General features: G+C 39.5%; 1 long non-coding RNA gene across 1 annotated transcript; it reads left to right on the top strand.

Annotated features, from left to right (window-relative positions):
* Positions 1 to 6,564: 6,564 nt before the first annotated feature.
* Positions 6,565 to 15,218, top strand: LOC112156857. Its single transcript, XR_002921059.2, has 3 exons — positions 6,565 to 7,000; positions 14,167 to 14,278; positions 14,500 to 15,218. It is a non-coding gene; the product is annotated as an uncharacterized LOC112156857 (long non-coding RNA).
* Positions 15,219 to 17,056: the final 1,838 nt, after the last annotated feature.

Below are 17,056 nucleotides of genomic sequence, written 5' to 3'. Positions count from 1 at the left end.
TGTCCTGAATGACTGTAGGCTACATGTATTTGTATATCAAGACACTTAGTGGTTACCATGTGTACTGACTTTCCTCCATTGACTATTGTGTTAATATAGTAGGGTAATTGTACTACATCACTGAAAACTTAAATATATATCAATGGTTGCCAAGTGTACTGACTTGGCTCCATTGACTTTAATTCATCAATACACTAAGGTCATTGTACTATATTATTAAAGACTTTTTTGTATATCAAGACACCTAGTGGTTACGATATGTACTGACTTGGCTCCATTGACTTTCATTTATTAATACAGTAGGGCAATTGCATTACATCACTTAAGTCTTATTTCTATTTCATGACACCTAGTGGTTACCGGGAGTACTGACCTGGTTCCACTTTTTTAAATTTTAGTGATACAGAAGGTAATTGACTAAAGACTAGTTTTGGACGAGGAAAACAAAGATTTCTACGTTACAAACTTGACATTTTTCAAACTGCATTATATCATCTGCTCCTGATTTACCACAATTTAAATTCAGAAATACTCAGAAATGCAGTTTTCAGCTTAATAGAAGAACGTGATGAAAAGAAACACAATTTTCATTGGAGTGGATCTTCAACGTCTGATATACTCGCATCATGAAACCAATAAAACAACATTAAAACGGCCAGTCCGGCCTGTAAACGTGAAGCATTTTTGCCCGTGAGCCCTGCAAACATGGATATTAAAAACAAGCAGCTGTCTAAATTGGGAGTTGCTCACTAATCCAGAGAGAATTAGGGCTCTTCCTGTGTACGGGACCCTCCCCCGGTCAGGGCCCCTGTCCTGTTTAGATTCGTGAGCTTGATAAACCTCGACAGCCAACAGGTCTGTTATGAGTGGGAAACAGCAAAGCAGAAAGAGGGGGGGGGGGTCACATTTTCTCATCGCCAAAGTCAACCGGGGGATAATACCTCGACCCTAATGGGGCTCAGCGTTGGCATTATCTGGCCTCCTCCCCCTCCCCCCTCTTCCTCTTTGTTCATGTGGGAGCGCAGTTGATCCGGCGGTGCCAGCCTTTTTTTCCTGGTTTGGGTTCAGGTACCCATCAGAGAAGCAGACCAAACCTCTTTTTTGTTTTTTTTCCCATGATGCCGCGGTGGCATCCCGAGTGATTACATCCTCAACGTCAGGAGAGAGCCGTTTGGCGGCAAAGTAATGATCCTCGTTGAGATGAATTAAGGAATATGGAGGGAGGGAGGAAGGGGGAGGGGCATACACCTCAAGGAGCCGCGCCGCCCCGCGAAGTGATTACGAGGTCATTATACAGCGGCGACGCTAATGACGCACAATCCGACTTGTCTGTCACCCAAAAAGAGGAATGGTACGTGTGATCTTCCCGCTCACTCTTCCTTTCTGATGCCGCCGTCCGTGGCGGAGAAGAGAAAAAAAAAAGGCGTCTCTTCTTAATGCAATCATTTTCACATCAAGAAAAACGTGCCAAAATATTTTCCCGTGAAAGCTGGTCATATTTGTCAAATTCTCCGCCGCCTAATCGCAGAATATTGCGCGATGAGAGAAATGGAGGGGGATGGCGGCGAGGCGGTGGCGACGCCGAGGGTTTTTAATAAGGGCGGTTTATCTTGAGAAAAAAAAAAATGTAAAGACGATTGTCGGGACGTCTCCGTGGCGTCCTCCTCGCAGGTGATGGAATACGTGGCGGTAAAGAGAGGTGAACAGATGGTGATGAGGCCTGCTCGCTTGGCTCAAAGGCCCGCCGTATTTAGATTCCAGATTACCGCCATAAGTTTCCTCCTCACTTTTCACAGGCAAAGCAAGCATGGAAGGGGGAGCGGGGAGGGGGAGGGGGGAGGGAGACCTGAGCTGGGTCAACAGTGAGGGATTGTGGGATAGAGTTGGCTCAGCTGGAGGAGATCACCTAGGTTTGAGATGCAAAGCAGGATGGGAGATTTGCTTTGGCAGGAGGGGAAGCGTCGGATCAGCCACTGTGAGCACAGACGGAAGTTGAAGTGACGATGCGCCGTTAGGTATACCAACCAAAATCCTCCGTGGCGATAGGAAAAGAAACATGAATTCTAGCGAAATTCTGTCAAAATGTCTCATTTATCTTGTTTTTTCCCACTTTAATTTTCAAACTCCATCCTAGATTTCCTGTTTTACCTACGACCATCGTCCCTAATGTCATGGATGTTCAACTTTTAGGGAATAAAGTCTATATGTGGTTCCATGTTGGTTAGGCATTTAGTTGCAGTGGCTGAAAAACAATCCCATATCATCACCCCTCCGCCACCGTGCTTGACTGTTGTGTCATTCGACCCCAACGTTTGGTTCTACGCTAGCGTACAACACAGAAAGTGTAACGGTGAAGACAGAAACCGCAAAGCAGTCATTTTTCTTGGTTACAAACTAGGCCCATATCATCAACCATCCACCACCATGCTTGACTCTTGTGTCATTTGACCCCCACATTTGGTTGTACAATAACAAAACACCTCAAACAATGCCGCGGCAAAGACAGAAGCTGCTAAGCAGTCATTTTTCGTGGCTACAAACTAGGCCCATATCATCACCCCTCCACCACCGTGCTTGACTGTCACATTCTACGGAAACCCCAATATTTGGTTCCACACTAGAATTTAACACAAAAGATTTAATGTTTTGATAGAAGCTGCAAAGCAGTTACTTTTTAAGACTACAAAGTAAGCCCATATCATCATCCCTCCACCACTGTGTTTTAGTATTGTGTCTTCAACCCCCACATTTGGTTGCGCGATAACATACACCTCAAACAATGTCATTACAAAGACACAAACTGCTCATGTTTTGTGGCTACAAACTAGGCCCATATCATCACCCCTCCACCGCCGTGCTTGACTATTGTGGCATTCTGTGGAAACCCCAACATTTGGTTCTACACTAGCATTTTAAGTTTCTTCCGGCATTCCCTTTATTTTCCAGGTCCTCTGGTTTCTCAGGACACTCCAGGTTTCTCCCAAAACTCCATGTATCTTCCAGCTCTCCGGGTATCTCCTGGCACTTCTTTTAATTTCCAGGTCCACTGGGTTTTCCAGGCACTCCAGGTCTCCCCGGGCATTCCCTCTATTTTCCAAATCCTCTGGTTTTCCAGGCACTCCATGTTTCTTCCAGCACTCTGGGTATCTCCGGATATTCCTTTTTTTTTTTTTTACAGGTCCACTGGTCTCTTCGGGCACTCCAGGTCTCTTCGGGCACTCCTTTCTTTGTCCAGGCTCCCTGGTCTATCCAGGCGCTCCAGGTTTGTCCTGGAACTCCCTTTATGTCTCTGGTCCTTTGGTTTCTCTGGACACTCCAGGGTTCTCCAGGCCTCAAGGGTTCTGTGGGAACTGTAGGTTTCTCTGGGGACTCTTCTTTTTCCCCCAGGTCCTTGGGTTTCTCCAGGTTTCCCCAGGCACTCCAGGTTTCTTTGGGCACTCTCTTTATTCCCCAGGTCCTCTGGCTTTCAGGTTTTCTTGGACACTCCAGGGTTTTGGGTTTCTTCAGGCACTCCAGGTTTTCTCTGGTATTCTGGGTCTCTTTGGGCACTCAGTTCTTTTCCATGGAGTTTCTCTGGTTTTCTCAGGGCCCTCAGGATTTGTCTGGGTGCTCCAGGTTTTTCTGGACCCTCAGGACTTGTCTGGGTGCTCCAGGTGTCTCCGGGCACTCCAGGTTTGTCCTGGCACTCTATTTCCCAGGTCCTCTGACTTTCAGGTTTTTTGGGCCCTCAAGGTTTTGGGGTTTCTTCAGGCACTCCAGGTTTTTCTGGGCACTCTGGGTTTCTCCCACATTCCAAAAACACGAGTTATACATACACTGGTGACTCTAAATTACCCCTGGATGTGTGTGATTGTGTGTCCCTGCAGAGTGGCAATTTGTCAAGAGTGTACCCAGCCTTCCCTTAACAGTAGAGAGGATAGGCTCCAGCAACATTGGACAGATGGATGGAACTTCTTGCTGTCTCTTTAGACTAGAAAATAACCAGAGGTATGAAAAGTTTTTCAACTAGCAGATCAAAACTGTGAAACCACGCGTCACATCTGCTCTGTGAATGGCCAGTTAATTTGAAAAGACTCTTAAAACCACAAATAAAAACTCTCGGAAATCAAACGTGTCGGTGACGCTGGAGCCTCTTATCGAGGTTGAAGTATTTTGTTCGCTCTTATCGTGCAGTGTTGCTTTTTTTCTCTCTCTCCTTTCTCCAAAGCAGGCCACTTCAGAGGATGTTGGAAAAGCTTCTCCCCACTTAGGTAAACAATCAACCCTGAGAACCGACTCTTTCTGCGCTCCAACAATCACTTTCCCCCCGTTCACCCTCTTCTCCCACTTCTCTTTTTTTTTCTTCCTCCTGCAACTTCGATGACGAAAGAAATTAAAGAAAAAAGTTCTTCTTGCCAGCTTTCAGCACACACTACTACCCTATCTGTCTGTATACAGGACCCTGTCGGCCCGTTTCCTCTGTCAAACACCCCCAGCCTCCACTCCTCTTTTTTTTCCCTTTTTTGTTTGCTTTACTGTAATCATTTTGCTGGCCCAGAAACGTGTGGGTGTGCTGGCGGAGGTACAAAAAAACGAGAGGCAGAGAGAAAAAGAGAAGTTACATGGGAACTGAGTTAAGGTTGAATATTTATTAGAAAAAAAAAGCCATCTGGCGTCGCCGTGTCTGCACAAAGAGGGCTCACACTCGTCTTGTAACAGTCCTCCTCCTTCCCCGACTTTCTTTATCTGCCGTTCTCCTCACTCATTCTCTTCATTTCCCCCCTCCAAGTGTCTCTGAAGGAAAAAAAAAAAAACATGCGGCTCCAACCGCACGCTCGCCGAGCCTCTCGCGTAATCACAGCATTATAGCGTTTCAAAGAGCTGCTAATCAAAGCAAAGAACACAGATCTGTTGGCTCTAAATGCTTTACGCCGCCGCTTAAAGCCCCGGCTTTCAACAACTGAGGCCTCGGAAGGCGCCGCGCACCTTGTGTTTGTCGAACCACTTCACGGGATAAACGGGAACTTTCCCGCGTCTGCGCCTCCCCGCGCGGGGAACGCTACAGGCAGATTACATGAGGCCGTCGCATCAGGAGCACGGGGGAAAAATGAAGCGCTGAGCAACACTTAAATCCAACGCTTCACCTGAGACTCAGCGGGCTCAAATCCACCGCAAATATTTCCTTATTTCATACCGTTTATCAAAGCTTAGCATGCTAGCTTCTTTTGTTGGAATAAAGTGAGGTAACTGACAGTAAACTGAGGGATTCAGATAACATTTACAGCCAAAAGTACTATCTTAGAAAAAAAAACAACTCAGTTTCGAACAATTTTGTTCATATAAGCTAATCGTTTAGCCATGACCTAGCAAAGCAGCTCAGTTTAAATTAACACATAACAATTTAATACATAAAAACATGAATACTTTTTTGGAATTTGTTTTATTTCAGTACTTCAAATATTTTATTCTGTTCAACGGCCAGAATAATTTATGCTAACTCTCTAGAACTACTCTAACCAACTTTAAAATGTACGACTTTATCAAAAAGTAGTAGAAGTTTAAACATAAAAATGTATTTACTTCCATATAAGCAGCTGATAACTACAAGGACTAGCCATTAGCCATGTTAGCATCAGATGCATGAATTTAAGCTAGCTTTTTAGCTGCTAATCCAATGTTCTATGCAACTCTAAAGATAAGAAATTAGCTGCCATGAAACAGCTAACACCAAAGTGAAACAGGAGTTGAGTGAAGAAAAACGAGTTTATCTGAGGCGTTGAGCGCTACTTAAATCGACATCGCTAACAAACGTTTTACCTGAGAGACAGCCAATCCTGAGCCCTTATTTTCTATATTTTATACGGTTTACATTAGTTTACATGTGGCTTATTTGCTAGCTTCACTTTTTGAATAAATATTGTGGTAATAAACTGAAGCACTCAGATGACTAGCTAACGAGCTAACTCTTGTACAATGCTTTTGGCTAAGCTAATGGTTTAGTCATGACTTAGCAAAGCAGCTCAGATGTAATTCGACATGCAGTCATTAAATTTAATGACAATAAAATAAACAAATATTTTTGTTGAATGGGCAGAACAACTCAAATGCTAACATGCTAACTTGCTCCGGAAACTTTAACGTCTAGCTAGCATACAACATAGTTTTTAGCTAAAATAAAGATTTAGCTTCATCTCCCCCCAAAAACTGTTGACGAGAACATGAAAATTAAACCTTTCATTGAAGGTTCAGTCCATCAATATAGAAATATAGAAGTAAAAAAAATGTATTTGACGTTTTTACTTTAGTGCTAATGCTAATTTGGTATTAGCATAGATTTTATGTATGTTCTCACTGAAAAACTATAATGTAATATCTAATAAAATTAGATTTAAAGATTATTTGAATCATAAAACTATATGTGAGAACACTAAAACAAAATTAAAGTAAGTGTCACAAAAACTTAAATGCACAATATTTAAATATTTGCAAGTATTTGCAAGTAGTTTTGGATTTTATCGATTAACACAGAAACTAAACAAATTTACTATTTTCAATTTTTACTCAATGATAAAAACAGCCAATTTGGATATAACTTTTAATACTTTACTAATAAATAACTGTTTTTATATGTAAAATTTCAGTTTTCTAGTACAAAAAATACAATAAAACATTTTTTTTTTACAGATGTTCATATAATTATTTTTTTTTTGCTTTTTTCTTAGAAAACTCAGATTTTTCTTAGAAATATTTTTCTTAATCTACATATGATCTTTGTGCTAACCACTCCCATAGGTGTTTAAAACAACAATAAAATAATATAGGAATTTTTTTTAGCCCTTCAAACATCAAAGCAGATTTTTCCAAAACATTTCTAGTTTCCAGTACATCTAGATTCACTGTTTTCATGACTTCCCTGTTTTATTATCTACAGTGACGACACCTCATAATTCTCCATGAAGTTTATTACCTAAACAGTCATCGTGGACGTTGTCACCGAGGAAGACGAATGAAAATATATAAGGTAAAATAAAAATGTATCCACTGTGATTTATGCCGACAAGAAATGAATTCTTCTTAAAGTCTGTGAAGCGCGGGCGTGACGGGCCGCCTGCTTGTCCTCGGACGCTTGATCACATCCAAACCGACATCTTTCCTGTGTGCGAACTGGCTTTTTGGCGTCCACGGTCCAAAGGGAACGGCGAGGACGGAGCGTCTGCCTTCCACCCGGCAAATCCCTGAGTAATGCTCGGAGTTCCCGCAGGAATGAGGACTCCTCTCAGGGGGATTCTTCATGCAGTACGAACTCTAAGGCCAACCAGACAGTCGTTTCACACATGGAGTTCATAAAAAAGAGAAAACACTCTCCATGTTCACGATTATTTCTGTGGATTTTCTGGTTTTTATTCTTTTCAAGAGATGTATTAACACAATAGCAATTAAAAATGACTTAAGCTGTAATGTGTCAGACAATAAGTGGAGAGAAACCACCATCCTCTACGTATTTGGTTCCAATTTAGTCAGGGTTAGAAATGACTAAATATAAATAAAATATAGAACTGACGATACGATACAGACAGATGTGGAGGCCTAAGAGAGCGAAGTGAGGAAAGACTCCCATCTAATCACAGGACAACCCCCAGTAGTCCCTGGACACGACTCAAGTTAGCCAACGCCAACCGTGACTTCAGACATTCATCAAAAGGGAAGCTTAATTTCTGCACTGAAACTAGAGATTTGTCAAATGTACCCAAGAGAAAACTTTACTTTTAGATACTCCAAGAACAACAAGCAGCTCTACTGTCTATGATCCCCCTATAGAGCACGGAGTAATAAGGAATTTAGGTATTAGTGTCTTAAAGTGACAAATGTATCGTCTTATGTCAGTACTTAGCTTTAAGATAAAAAGTTTGTGGTTTATTTTTCTTTTCTTTTATTTCCAGATAAAAAATGTCCTCAGGGTGTATCGCCTTAACATGATGTCATCTAAGTCTTAATAGTTCATTTTACTTAGTTCATCTGAAAAGTAAAGTTTTACCATTATAAAAAAAATGGTAAATATAAAAATGACTGGAAAAAAGAAGTATGGTACCAAATACAGAACCCTGTGGTACACCATGACTCAAGGCATGTCACTTTAACATGTTAATTAAGTCTTTGTATGTTTACAATATGTTTGGGGGTTAGAAAATGGAAGTCCTATTTATTTAAAAAAAAAACATATACATGGTGCCAAGTACAGAGCCCTGTGGTACACCGGGACACAAGGCATATTCCATTCACACCATGTGAATTTGGCCTTTGTTTCTTAAAAAATATGTGATTTCATCAGTAAAGATGAAGTAAAGATGAGTAGCACCGTATATTAGAAAAAAAGTCTGTCATAAATGAAAACTTAAAAAAAGGTGTGGTGCCAAATACAGAACCCAGTGGTATACCATGACTTTAGGTAGGTCACATTAACATCATGTAAATTATATCTTTGTGTCTTTAAAATATGTGTGTAGTTTAAGAAAAAGTACGTAATAAATTACAATTTTTACAAAAAAAATTTAATGGTGCCAATTACAAAGCCCTGTGGTACACCACGACTCAGTTATATTACATTAACAACATGTTATTTAGTCCTTTATGTCTTTAGATTATGTGTGAAGTTTAATTTTACTCATTTCATCAGTAAAGGCATTTTTTAATATTATTGTAAAATGAAATTAATGACCAGTTAAAAAAAAAAGTTTAGTGCCAAGTGCAGAGCCTTGTGGTACACCGTGACTCACTGCATATCACACTAACATCATGTCATTTAATAAATTAATAGTTTAATTGTAAAAAAAAAAACAAAAAAAAAACGGAATGATAAAAAATAAAGAAAAGAATTTAGTTCCAAGTACAGAGCCCTGTGGTACACCATGACTCAATTCCATGAACAAACTGGATTCTTCCAAATATTTACTTGGCTTTCTTTTACACAAGAGTATTCCAGTAAATTCTTTAATTTCCAAAGAAAAAAATCAACACTTTTTTGTGTAGTTTGGCAAACTTTTGATTTTTAACTCTTGATGGTGAACCAAAGGTCGTAGACCGCCAAGAGAACCCGTACAGCGAAAATGAAATCCTTCAGGTGTCCTACTGGTACTTGTGTATACATACACATCCTTTGCATAGAGCGTCGGTACACGGTCCAGTACAGGGACCAGTACTTGCACCCTACTAACAACTAGGGTCTACTGTAACGTCAACGTACAACAGCATGAATGAAGTACAGCATTATGAATACTTCACAACACACTTACCACACTAAGGACAATACTGATGACCTCCCTTAGGTGGTTGTACAAGCGACTAGGGAAACTGCAAACACACCTGAACTCCCTTAAGATACAGTATTCATACTTGCTAAAGTCATAGTTCTATCCGAAGAATCAGACTGTGTACTAGAACAAACAACTCACTATCCTATCAAGCTTCTATGAAACCGATTTCACGTCCCAGTTTCTGACTTTAGAGAAGCTGCCCCTTTTATTATTATCTTTTTCTCTTTTAATCAAGTCTTCCTTTAATATCCGGCTGGAGTAAACACCAACAACTTCTACAAATATTATGCTATGACTAATCACAGACTTATTGAGCATTACTCCATAGGCACCACAAACACGCCTTCGTTGTGGTCGTTTTAAGGAATCTAAAATCCAGGGTCAACGAACTGGAGTTTGTCATTAGAGCCTTCAAACGTCAACCGAGTCAGATTTATCTGTCCGACATCTGTTTCGTCAAATTGATGTCATGGGCTTGATGCAACACAGCAGACAGACAGACGGTCTCAAACATCAAAACCAAGTTTGGTCCAAAGTGTGTTTTTCTGGCTTAAAAAAGCCAACAGTTATAGTTCCGGCGTTGGAGCCGCTTGTGTCTCTTTATTGGCAGGGAGTCGGAAAATCCCGAACAAAGTATATTAACTTCGGAATTTATTGTATTAATTGAGCGAATTTCTCGGCATTAGGAGCGCTATTACTGAGAGCAATATCGGCGCATTACTGTAGAGTCAAATAAACGAGTCGGGGATGTTTATGGAACGGCGCCGGCGCAGGTACACACCATGCATTCCAATTACGGCGGAATAAAGCAAAATGAAATTTTCATCTCCATTCAGGAATATGAATGTGTAATTTTATGAGTGTGGGGAGGGAGGGAGGGGGGAGCAAGGTGCCAAAGAGGTAAGTACCTCGCCAGCGCCGTGAAAAATAGCACCAATTAAAGCGTAACTTGCTTGTTTTCTCATAACATACATGTTTTCATAACTCTGAGAATCAAATAATTGCTCCTCTTTATATCGCGCACAATAAAAGCCAAAATAAGGCGGCTAGAGGATGCTCCTGAATATTTTAGTGGAATTTCTGAAGGAGAAAGGCAGAGAACGCGATATCTGTGAGGTTCCTTCAAGAAATCGGAGGAGGCAAACGGCCTCATTTATCTTTGCAGAGAGAGCGCAGGGTTTCACTTTTTTGTGATTAGATGCCAAAAACACAACTCTGGTCCCTTGCAGATTATTTAAAAATTGTGTATTTGTGGAAAAATTAGGGGTCTTTTTAAGGAATGTTTTGCCTGAAGCTGTTCAACTTCTTCAGGTTTCCGTGGAGCTCCAGACCATGTCCGATCAGCAAAGCCTCTCAATTGATTTAATGGGTTGGTTATTATGGTCTGGACTGTGAGGATCAGATTATTTTTGAATTTTTTTACTTTCTTACTGCGCCACATACTTAAAAAGTTTGCACATGCCTAGTACTGGGGAAAACACACTAGTGAACAACCCCTCCCCCCACAAATACAACACACAAAACGATGACATCACAGCGGACAAAATCGAGAAAGATGTTAAAATCCCCTTTGATATCCACAACAGAAGTGTCGTGGATATCAAAAAACAAGTTTTTGTAATATTATGGGATGGCGGCCATTTTTGGAAAAATGTGAAATAATTTTTATACAATATGGGAAAATTGTTGAGCAAAATCTACGAGAATTCATATGCTAGCCACTAGCTTAAGTCTGCAACCTCGACCAAAGTTTCGCTGACCTTTAAATTAGAAAAAAGGCGGCCATCTTGAATTTTTACGAAATACTTACTACAAATTGAGACGACTCCTTTGAATTTAGGTCTGCAGCCTCGATTGAAGTTTCATTGATCTTTGACTCAGAAAAAAGGCGGCCATCTTGAATTTTTAATGAAATACTTACTGTAAATTTAGACGACTCACTGGGATTTAGATCTGTCGCCGCCTAATTTTTCAAGCATCAGTATATTTTGGATATAGATTATTTTATAAGTTTGTGAATTTTGAAAAGCAAAAAAAATGCAGTTTAGCCACTCCTAGCACATTTTCCATGCCATTATTGTATTTATTGTGGCTGAACAAAATGATAGAACTTATCATTAAAAGCACATTAGGAATGTAGGCGTGGTTAAAAAATATTGATGAGACAATATGCGTTTGACAATGCCTGTAAAATGACATTGACCTTTTCGTCACCTCCAAGGCAAACACTACAAGAAAACAAACTCGCCACTCTACCATCGTTCAATATCTACAAATGTTAAAATCAACATTTGATTTCGATGTTCAACGAAAGAGATTTCTTAAATTCAAGATGGCCGCCTCTTTCCAAGATCTATAGTCAAAAAAAAAAAAAAATGGTTGTGAATTTTGGCTAAAGCCAGCGGCATGTGTGTTAAGTTTCATTAAGATTGTCTGAATACATGAAAATTGACAAATTTTGAATGATGCCACAAAATGGCCTCCCCGTGGCCATCCCATAATATTTTTTAACTTTTTTTGGAATATCATCAAACTTGAGTTTTGGTTTCCATTAAGGATTTTGACATATTTTTTTAAGCTCCATAAGAAATTTTGACCCTATTAATTTTTTTTTACTTACTACTAGGTGGGTGTAAATATCAATAAGTTTTTAAGTATGTAGCAGGGGCAAAGATTTCACTCAAAACGTACAAGAAGGAAAAGTTACCAAAATAAATAAATAAACAAATATTGGCCATAATAATTTACACCTCATTTCTTATTGTGTCCTTGGGAACTAAACTGTATTTCTGTTCATTTCTTTATAAAAGTTTAAAATGTAGTGATTTCAATGTATTTATACAATAAGACATCTAGTGCTATCTGATAAACTGATTCCATTATAGTTGTTAAACCAATTTCCATGGCTGTTCCGCATAAAAACTATCCAAGAAAACAACAGCTTCCCTCTTCCATCAGTAAATATGTCGCCGCTCGTCTATATTCAGCGTCTCCTTACATGAATAGAATCATCAGAGAAGACATCATCACCATATGACTCAATCGTGTCAATTCATTACATCAACCATCGAGAATTACTCCCAAAAATGTCACTGTAAAGAAATGTAGGTTGAGTTCATGCATCTGTGACTTCCTTTTGTCTTTTTTTTTTCCTTTTTTTTTTTTCTACCAAAGACCCGGAGGTTAAGTAACTCTAACCTTCGACGTCTTCTTCCACCAAATTGATGGCGGAGCTCAGAGGAGTGAGGATTAATTGCAAATAAAGAGGTTATTCTCCAAAGAAATAGGCCACAATTCCCAGTCCCGTCTGCTCAAAGGGGACCGGAACGGCGTGGAAACTAGGGCTGTGTGTTGGCGAGAGTCTAACGATACGATATGTATCGCGATACATGTCACGATACGATATATATCCCAATTTTATCCCAAAACTGAATAGAAGACAAGTAAACAAAAATCAACAAAGTAGGCCACGATTCCTTGCTCCATCGGCTCAAAGAAGACCGAAATGGCATGGAAACTAGGGCTGTGTATTGGCAATAGTCTGACGATACAATACGTATCGCGATACGTGTCACGATACAATATATATCCCAATGGATCCCTAGACTGAATAGAAGACAAGAGAAAAAAAAAAAAAAAGCTGTTTTTATACGGTACTGGTAGCACCATGAACATATTTACTCGGCACAGAGTTTTATTTTAGTACTCATCTTCTCAATTCATAGACCACAACCATAGACCTACAATAACAGAGACAATATAAATATCAAAAACTGATACCTGTATTGGCGAATAACTTTGCAAAATTTCACATATTTGATTTATTCCCTCCATCCTTGGCCAAACGGGTAGTTGACGATGAGTGACCATACCGCCTCGTTCCGTCAAGTCTTTTCTGGTCAGTAAAACCAAATCCTTAGACTTTAGAGAACCAAAGCCCAGGACAGGGCGTCACATCCCATCAGCCTGGGTGGCTAAATCCAAGGCAACGGGACCATTAGAAAGATGAAACAAGACGTCAACGTCTTGTTTGTTTTAGGCCAAACAACGGGATAATTGGACAGCTATTGTCCAGTGAATTTCTCAAATCTCGACAATGGATCAAAGTAGCTCGTTTTCAGTTGTGACGGAAGAGACAAAATTTGATGGTTCCAGATGAGTTTCCCAGAAAAAAGGAACTTATTTTCTTGTGAATTATACAATAGAAAAGGAGCTAGTGTGACGTTTATCCTTAGTCTAAGCTGTCCGTTTGGGTAGATATGGGGTATCTGAAACAAAAAATTGGCAAGTGGTCCACACGAATTATCAAGTAGGTAAGGGGCCAATACCCCCACCTAACCAACAAGGAGAGCAAGGGTGTCCAAATCCAGACTTCAAGGGCCGTAGTCCTACACGTTCATAACCGACCTGCCATTGAAGCTCCTTATTGGCCAAACACACCTGATCCAGGTAATCAGGAGCAGATAAGGCAGGATTTCTGGAAACCCAGCAGGAGGGCGGCCCTCGAGGCCTCTCTAATGGCCCCCGTTGCCTTGGGCTTTGGTTCACTAAAGTCTATAGATTTACCGGTTGTACTGACCAGAAAAGACATGACGGAAAAAGGCGACATCATCGACATCTACGACCCCTTGTTTTTGCTGTTTCCATGAAGTATGTAAAAAGTTGATCAAATACGTGAAATATTGCGATATTTTATTTGATAATACTTCCTATCAAGACTTTTCATTGGAAATGGTCACTTAAACACGTGTTGCAGAGAATGATGTGACCATAGCCTTAGTTACACAATACAAGTCCATACAATGTATTGTTTTATTTGTACTTTTGGAATGTTTCTCTGTTTCTGTTTTCTTTTTTTTCCACTTCCTGTTTGCAGACTGGTGCTCAAATTGTTCGGCGCTCCTGATTGGATGAGGGCTTCAGCAGGAGCGATGCGGTTGCTACCTCTATGGACCTGGACTACCCAGAAGCCTGCATTACCTGTCCAGGTGTGTGAGATCATGCGACTAAAGTTTTTACGTTACATGAGACTATTACTAAAAAACTGTTAACCTTTAAACTCTACAACGTTCTCTTCTTTTGCTGCTTCTATCCACACATGAACGATCCACTCCGTCCACGCCACTCTCGATCGCCAAGGTGAGGTACCCCCCCCGTCCGGTTCTGGGGGGAGATCCACCCTCCCCTAATTACCGGCGTAATTGTTCAGGCATCTCCTCCGCCGCTGGAAAGGCAGACGGCTCTCACGCTCGGAGCTCCGCAGCCAGAAATGAGTGCCATGTGGGGGGAGAGAGACTGTACCCGACCACAGCAGAGAGTCTGAGGTGGCGCCTCGACGCCTGGAGCCCGCCGCCGTGCCCCCAGGCTGCCAGATCGACCGCGATTCAAGTGTTAGATTTTGTTAGATTTAAGAGCGCTCAGCCTCGGAGCCTCCCCTCCTCTCCTCTGTGATCCTAGCGCTGATTTATATCGGGGAAATGTTGATGACAACGTTCTGATGTATAACAGGATGAATAAAAGCTGTGGGAACCCAACATTGTTTGGGTCTTCTTTTAAGGGGGCGCGCGGAGGGGAAGATCCTGGAACGTCACTTACGTCCATCTCTGGGCTCTGCCAACAATTCCCTCTTTAATCAAAAGCAAATATTCACCAGTTGGGCTGCGCCCATACGCTGGAGATTACTCGATTCTACCCGGATTACGTAATCCATGTCAGTCTGTTGACCCCGCCCTGAGTTAAAAGCTCGCCGTAAAAGCGGTTCATTAGTCCGAGGCCGTCTTAAAGGATTTTCCATCACGGAGTCGCTGCAAACAAAACCACACATTTCTTAGAGGTTTTGATGAAATAGCCAACAAAACTGGTTCTAATTTACCTTTCAGACATTTGTTTTTACTCAAAGAAGTCGGAGCATGTACTGGAGCCCCTCCCCCTCCCTCAAACAGCTGTTTTGTAACTGAACATTTTCCTGCAAAACAAACAAATATTCACAACTTTTTTTTTAAATTAGTGATTAAAAAAGCTTATTTTTGTACAAAATGCCAATACTTTTTCAACTTTAATGTTTAGAACTATAGGTACAAATTGAAGTTGGAATTAATTGATAATGATGCAGATAATGTCAAAAATTTGCAACAACTTCAGCCTATACTTTGAAAAAAAGGTTATTGTATGGAAGTCAAAATACGTCCAGATTTAAGATTCAAATGTCAAAAATTTTACTGTTCAAAAAGTAGCAAAAAATTTAAAATTAAGCAGAAATTCTGGTATGTTTTCATTTTCAAGACAACTTTTGCACTAAACAACATTAAAAGCTTGAGAAAAAGAGCTCCTTCTTATATGGCCTAAAATAGCTAAAACTGACGACCGACTGACATGAACAGAAAATTCATAGTTTATTTATCCTAGATAATTCTTTTAAAACAAAAATAAATAAATACATTCTCTTTTTCTGTTTAACTGATTGTTTTAACATTAAATATTAATGGTAAAAGCACGGCAAAAAATACAAAATACATTTTTATGTGTCCTAAAATGACTTTTACTCTTAAAGTTTTTTTCTGAAATAACTGCATGAAAAACAAGAAAATGTGTGATTTGACTCAGTTTTAAGAATAAGCTAGCATTAGCATTAGCATCAACGTTAAAATTGTAAGAATCAATTTTAAAATCAATTTTTATGCTGCTTAAAAAATCCAAAATTGAGAATGTATCGACGTTAAAAAACGTTTTTCTGAAATGTTACGAGGACAACAAGGAAATTTGCTGTGTTTTCATCTTTACGTGTTCTACTGACTTTTTTAGCATTGGATATTAATGTTAAAAAAAAGAAAAAAACTACACAACAAAAAAAAAGATCAGGAATTGTCGATGTGTTCATATTGACAGATGACTTAGCATTTTCTTTTTTTCTGAAATTACAAACTACGTGGACAACATAAAAGGCTTTTTTTCTGTTTCTGTTTTTTTAGCCAAGCTTCATTCAATATCAATGCTAAAAGAAATTAAACAAGTAAAGTATTTTAGCCCTCCTTTTTATATGGTTAAAGTATCAAGGATATGCGAACAAGGAATATGGACAGATTATCATCTTTTTTCTCTGAAACCATACCCGGACAAAAACAAAAGCTGTTTTTTATCCTTACTATTTTTCAGTTATGCTAGCAATAATTATCAACGCTAAAATCCCGGAAAATGGTTAATATATTAAAAATTAAAAATATACGGACGCTGTCAGACCAATTTCAGTTTTGTTTTCCTTAAATAATTCTATTCCTTCCGACTACATTAGCATTGAGTAAAAACATTAATCTTTTCTTGTTTGTACGATTACGCTAGCATTAATAACGTTAGCGTTAAAAGCTGGAAAAACTATTTCCGTGTTAATCTTCTTAAATTATCTGAAAAAAAACTTCAGACAATGAAGAATAAAAACAATTACTTTGATCATAAAGCATTAGCCTATAAAGTTTCAAGTTAAAATGTTTTTTTATACAACCCACATTAGCAAACAATGCTAACATAGAAACGTGACGAAAAAAGTTAAGTAAGAATTGACAATTTATGGTTTAACGACAGGTTATTCATAGCAATGTTTTTCTAATGTAAAATTTTTGGAAAACGCTAAAAAAAACTTATAGTATAGCATGTACTATCTTTGTACATGTACTAGCAATCTTCTTTTTTTTAGAGAGATAAGACGACTGGTGCAGTAAAAAAAAAAAGTCTAAGTACATTTCAGCATTTTTTTTTCATTTATATAATGCTGA

Source organism: Oryzias melastigma, linkage group LG2, assembly GCF_002922805.2.
Source record: "Oryzias melastigma strain HK-1 linkage group LG2, ASM292280v2, whole genome shotgun sequence".
Taxonomy (NCBI): domain Eukaryota; kingdom Metazoa; phylum Chordata; class Actinopteri; order Beloniformes; family Adrianichthyidae; genus Oryzias; species Oryzias melastigma.
This window is presented reverse-complemented; position numbering and strand designations above follow the sequence as displayed.